Source organism: Ochlerotatus camptorhynchus, unplaced genomic scaffold (assembly GCF_037179485.1).
Source record: "Ochlerotatus camptorhynchus isolate MF236.1 unplaced genomic scaffold, CSIRO-AGI_Acam_v1.1 ptg000022l, whole genome shotgun sequence".
Taxonomy (NCBI): Eukaryota; Metazoa; Arthropoda; class Insecta; order Diptera; family Culicidae; genus Ochlerotatus; species Ochlerotatus camptorhynchus.
In genome coordinates, this window is record NW_027040514.1 from 555,301 (window position 1) to 561,300 (window position 6,000).

The 6,000-nt window shown below is 42.4% G+C and overlaps 1 protein-coding gene across 49 annotated transcripts in view; it reads right to left on the bottom strand.

The window, feature by feature from the left end:
* Positions 1-5,751, bottom strand: part of para (paralytic) — a 382,611-nt gene extending 376,860 nt beyond the window's left edge. For 47 of the 49 annotated variants that reach the window (XM_065226876.1, XM_065226868.1, XM_065226789.1 and 44 more), the window contains exons 1-3: positions 5,611-5,751; positions 4,888-5,318; positions 3,722-4,199 (exon numbers count right to left, since the gene is read on the bottom strand). The gene's annotated coding sequence lies outside the window, so the exon portion shown is untranslated. Of the gene's footprint in view, positions 1-3,721; positions 4,200-4,887; positions 5,357-5,610 lie in introns of those variants that run through there. The other 2 variants (XM_065226528.1, XM_065226519.1) reach the window with 2 other exon arrangements.
* Between the last annotated feature and the right edge of the window lie 249 nt (positions 5,752-6,000).

The following is a 6,000-nucleotide window of genomic DNA, read 5'->3' on the forward strand; positions in this document are numbered from 1 at the left end:
AGTGTCAGGTACTCTATTTTGTAATCTGTGAAAGGGAAATCACAAATCGAGTGTCAACAAAATACATGGCATGTATTGATTGAGTGATACATGATCGTGAGAGCAAATTTTCTCCCTCAAATTTGAATTTTTTGGCTCTCTGGGAACTGGTAGTAAACCAGGTAAAACTGTATGGGGAAAAATCATTTTTAATTAATTCTAGCTTGTTCAACAATAATTTACGGGGAAAAACTGAACGACAAAGTCCCTGATTAATTTCTTTAGGTTGTCGTTCACTGTTTTTCACCTGAATATGCACCGAAAGCGAATTATTCACACTTCTCTCAATTTCTATATGGGAATTCCATCACTTCCTACCAGCGAAACAGCGCCATCTCTGTGGAAAATGGTCGAACAAAATGATTAATTGAAACAGTCCATTAGGAACGGCCTTAAATGTAATTTTTTTTTTGTGGAGCCTTTCAGAAACGTCCAAAAATGTCGCTCAAAACGGAAAAATTGAGTTTTCCATACTAGATTAAAAGTAGCCAGCACCGGTGGTGTAGTGGTAAGCGTGACTGCTTTCTCACCCCAATGGGTCTGCGTTCAATCCCAGCCTAGGTCGGTGGGATTTTTCTGAGGCATAAAAATCTGTTGAATGGGTGCGATATCCTACGCAGGTGTGGAAGCTGCCCTTCTGCACATTCGATTGCCGTCAATGGATGGCAATCGATATCCGTCGGTGATTGGCACTATATTGCGGAACAGAGACCGACGTTAAATAAAGGAAGGAATAAAGAAGAAGAAGATTTAAAGTCACAAAACTTGGGAGCGATAAATGGTAACCGTAAAAAGTTATGACGCTTTGAAAGTGCGATTCGTGTCATATTGACCCGAACACCATACACGGTAAGAAAAAACTCCCCAAAAGTAAGTTCTTTTCACTCATCTCGGCACTATAGCATAGAGGTAACTCTAAGACTAGTAGGTCCCGAAGAAACGTGCTCAGCTTTTTGGTTCTCAGGTACTATCTTCGGTTCCAAGCTAATCGAGGCACCCCCGAAACAAAGGAAAATCCACGAACCCCTCATTTTATCTGTCAACCTTTCATAGTGAATCAAAACAAACATAGTGTAGTACTAGAATTTCGACTACAATGGGGTACTTAATCGATTTGCTTGGGACCAACAGGCTAGTCAAGTAGTGAACCAATTTAAAATCGTTAGTTTCCACCGGTTGGCTATAGTGCAGGAACCCAAAAGTAGGTAAAGACGGTGAAAGTAATTTTCATTTACATGTGTGCAATTCGTATGTAATTTTCCACTAGCTTTCTACCCAAAAGTAAGTTAGTCGTACCCAAAAGAAGGTAAACATGATTATACGCAACGTTGGGTTCCCACACTTTACTACCCCTGTTGGGTGGTTTTGCTCCTCCGTTTTTGACAACATTAGAAGGAGAAAAGGAGACAAACTAGTGAACTGGCCGTTTGGTACTTTTTTCTTACCGTTTTAAACCATAGAGGTAACTCTAAGACTAGTCGGTCCCGAAGAAACGTGCTCAACTTTTTGGCTCAGCTTTGGTAGTATCTTCGGTCCCAAGCTAATCAATTCACCCCTCGAAGCATAGGAAAATCCACTAGCCCCTCATTTTATCTATCAAACTTTCATAGCGAATCAAAACAAATATAGTGTAGTACTAAAATTTCGACTAGAATGGGGTACGTTAATCGATTTGCTTGGGACCAATAGGCTAGTCAAGTAGTGAGTCAATTTAAAATAGTCAGTTTCCACTGGTTGGTTAAACTGAGAGGTAATACCATAGAGGTAACTCTAAGACTAGTAGGTCCCGAAGAAACGTGCTCAACTTTTTGGCTCAGCTCTGGTACTATCTTCGGTCCCAAGCTAATCGATTTACCCCTCGAAACATAGGAAAATCCAGTAACCCCTCATTTTATCTGTCAAACTTTCATAGCGAATCAAAACAAACATAGTGTAGTACTAGAATTTTGACTAGAATGGGGTACGTTAATCGATTTGCTTGGGACCAATAGGCTAGTCAAGTAGTGAGCCAATTTAAAATCGATAGCTTCGTATTGATTGTTGGTAATACTCAATACACGCCAAAATATAAATAGGTCAATTTGGGTGGATATACTTTTTTGCATATGCTCATTTCCTAAGAGAAGAGGTGACAATACGGGGGCGAAAATGAACCACTTTTCTGTCAAACGTGAACCAGCTCCTGATTGGACGATTTCATGTGCGTAAGATAGAGATAGAGATAGATAAAGATAGAGATAGAGATATAAATAAAAGAGGAAGAAGCCAATTGTCACCTCTTCCTCTTAGCTCATTTCCTTCATGATATAATTTCCCAAGGGATTTGATTGATTGGAAAATGATTAGTACTGAAAATTTAAAAATTCGAATTAACAACTAAGTAAGTAACAGAAAAATTACAAACTGGCAGTAGTGGTGGATAAACATTTTTCTTTTCATACTGTAAGTTACATCTAATAAAGTTAATGTATGAATAACAAACAGTGAATTTATATACATCATCTCCGAACAAGAAGCTGATGTAATGAACATTCGCTGAAGTAATTTCCAGTCAAGTGCCACATTATTCAGTTGTCGCCAACGTCATATACCAAGTCCACTGCAGACCGATAGGTACCACACTCGGACTAGGAAATGGCTCCAGATGTAAGGAACCTACTACACAGGCCCACGAATGTTCACTTCAGACAACGACGACGACGAAAGGACGCAAGCAAGGCACAAAAGTCGGTATGGCGCACCGCGGGAGGCAAAGGGAACAGCGGCGGGGTTTAATGCAGAGATCAAGTAGTGTCAGCATTCGGGGCGCCAAAGAAAATCAATATCCTTATGTGTATCTGCCTCTCGTTCACACATACACATACACACACACACACCAGCACTGACTCACTCGCTCGGACGACTCACGGACCTCCCCGCTCTCTGCCAGCAGTGGTGTACTAAACTGTGTGTGAAAAGTCGTGACTGGCAGTACTAGGCAGGTTATATTCAGTTCTTCAGGGAGAGGTGATATCATGGCAAACTTTTTTCCACCGAAAGGAAGTGGCAAGTGGCGACTAGTCAATTAGATTCCGATAATCAAGATCCGGGGCCGCAAAGCATCGGCGATAATCCGTTATTTTCGGCATCCCGTTAATCGGGATGTCATTAATCAAATTTATTGTGTTGGGAGGGGGGAGGGGGGTAGGTTAGTGATGATGACAAAAGCTTATGTCAAATTTTGCCGTACGGGACCTCGACGACGACGGCAGCCAAGCAGTAGCGAGCAAAACGAGAATGGGTTCGCTCTCTCTCGTATTGTGTGAGAGAGAAATGGGAGGAATGAGAGAGAGGGATCAATGAGCTGAAAGCTGAGCAGCGGGAGCTTACGCTCGCACGGGTCTCTCACGGGTTTCGCAGAATGGTTGCTCGTGTGCACGGTTGGAAAAATCGATAATTTTCGAGAACAAAAAAGGATGTCCATTTTATAAGGATTTGGTCAGGAAAACCTACAACGAGGGTCCGATCAGTTCCTGGCGAATTAAGCAAACTAAGCGGAAGCTTCCCAAGCGAAAGACGGGTCTTGAAAAGAAAAATTGCAAGCAGAAAGCTTGAAAGCTCATGACTTTTTTTAGCTCATTTTTTTTTCGATTATAAAAGCTGTATGAGTAAAAGGTAGCAATAACTTTAAAGGCCACATTACCGTTGTTGGACTCCTGATGAATACTCCGTTGACAAATGAAGGAAAAACTGGACTCGAAGTCTGTTCTTGTTTTATTTTTCTTCTCTCTATCGGATGAAGGTTTTCTAATAGGGGCGGGTCAACACACACGCAGTGTATCCAGAACTTTTCAACTTTTCGCTCTTTTGCAAATTTATCACTTTCCGGAAAAAGAACGAACACACTCGGAAAAAATTGGACCAATTTTCCTTCTCTTCGTTTGCTTCTTCCTTATCTGCTTCTCCTTCTTCTACTTCGTCTTCCAACCGAAAGCGACGCACTTTTTCTCGACGAACACTGGTGTGTGTTTCCGAAATCGATTTTCCAACAGTAGACTCTTGTGTGATTTCTCCTTATTTTTCTCCGCTATGACACTCTTCTTATGCTTTTAGAAAATTTCTATACACATTGCGAAATATGCTATTTTCTTTATCATAAACAAGCATTGCATATCTACAAACTGGAAGAAAACGCAAAAAATAAGTCGGCAAAAACTAGATTAAAGGAAAGAAAAAAAAAAGTTTGGCAACTCATGAAAAAGAAGAAGAAAAACGGAACAGAAAACAGCTTTCCACTGGCATGGCATAACTTCGATTTTTTCTTCACGATTTTCACGCAATTTTCCTGTCAAGCAGCAGTAGCAGCAGCAGCAGCAGTAGCTGAAACAAAAGCATACTTCCAGGGGTATCCTGGGTGCCCCCTGGCTGTCGTTTCCGCCGTTCTTCTCCTCTGCGCGCGTTCCTTTGTGAAATTATATAAAAGCAGAGGCCCTTTCCCTCTCGTCCGTTGTCATCCTCGTTCGTCGTGTTCACAAAGCAGGCAACCAAAGCGAAAATCAACTCAAACAGATCCCATAACGATGGGTTTTTTCTCGAGAACAGAAAAAAAAGCACAGGCAGCACAGGAAATCCAAAAATTCTTCGTCTGGGGGTCGAATATTTCAACCCCTGAAACAACTGGCAAAAGAAGCAAAGAGCAGCAGCAACAGCAGCAGCAGCAATAAAATATCCTTTTAGGCTGTGGCAAGCTGGTGGAAAGGCACAGGAAAATCGCCACCCCTGGCAATTCTTTAAATTTATTTTATTTTTTTTTTCGTGTGGAAAATTAAGGAAAAATCGAAAAGCAGCTTTTCTTCTCACGACACGCACGGCTTTTTTTTTATTCTATATGGAATACTAGCTGGATATCCGAGTCAATTTTCTCGACGATTGATCAGGGTTCGTTCCTGTTCTTCAGACACACACACGTTTTCTTCTTTTACTTCTTAATACACGATTCGCGCACACACACACTTTTTTCACCGTGGAAAATCGGAACCAAGATTTTCTGTCCTCCCGGAAAAAAGTTGGAAAATAACTCAGCTCCTTTTTTCCTTGTCAGAAAAACGGATTTTTGGAACAGTTCAACTCTAGGCTTCTTCCTCTTCGCTTCCTCTTGTTTTTTTTCTCCACTGACTGTCTCCTTGTTCACCACAAAAAATAGATTTCTTGTATGGCGTAAGAACGTTTTTAGCCCGGCCCGTTCTCGTTCGTGGCTCGTTTGAACTGCAATCCGCAACGCGGCGACACCATTGCTCCTGCTGAAAAATTCGTCCTTTCTCCTTGAGTTCTCACCGCGAGAGCACTCAGCTTCTCATCCTGCTCTCTTTCTCTCTCTCGCTCTCATGCACACACTCTCATACACGTGTGCCTCACTCACTTACGCACACAAACCCACCTGCAGCTGAGTTCCACAGCTCACTCTCTCCCTCTCTCTCTCTCTCTCTCTCTCTCAACCAATCCTGCAACCTTCTCGTGACAGTGGCAAAGACGTCAATTCGGAAATCTTGCTAATTTCAACACTTTCCAATCGAAAAATAATGCAATCTTCACCTTCACCGAATCGCAAAGTCCACTCGATCCAAAAAAAAGTCCACCACCAATCAATCTCAGTAAGAGTCAACACACAATGGCAAGCGGGACGTCGTCAGTTGCGACCACGGCACAATAGCGACCAGAGGAGACTCGGCTGAATCGAACTGACGTCGTCGGATGAACACCACTGACTAACTGACTGAACTGCGAGAGCGCTGCACTTTCACTTCACTATACGTATCCTACACAACACTCATCAGAGGGAAAAACTGTCAAGGAGGAAGCTTTTCCACCCAACCACCCCCCGGCACGGGACACGCAATGGGTGGCAAGCTTTCGAAAGCACTGCGGACATTGAAGTGGGTGAAGATGGGCTACCAGAATGAGTCATGGCCATGCTTTTTTTTC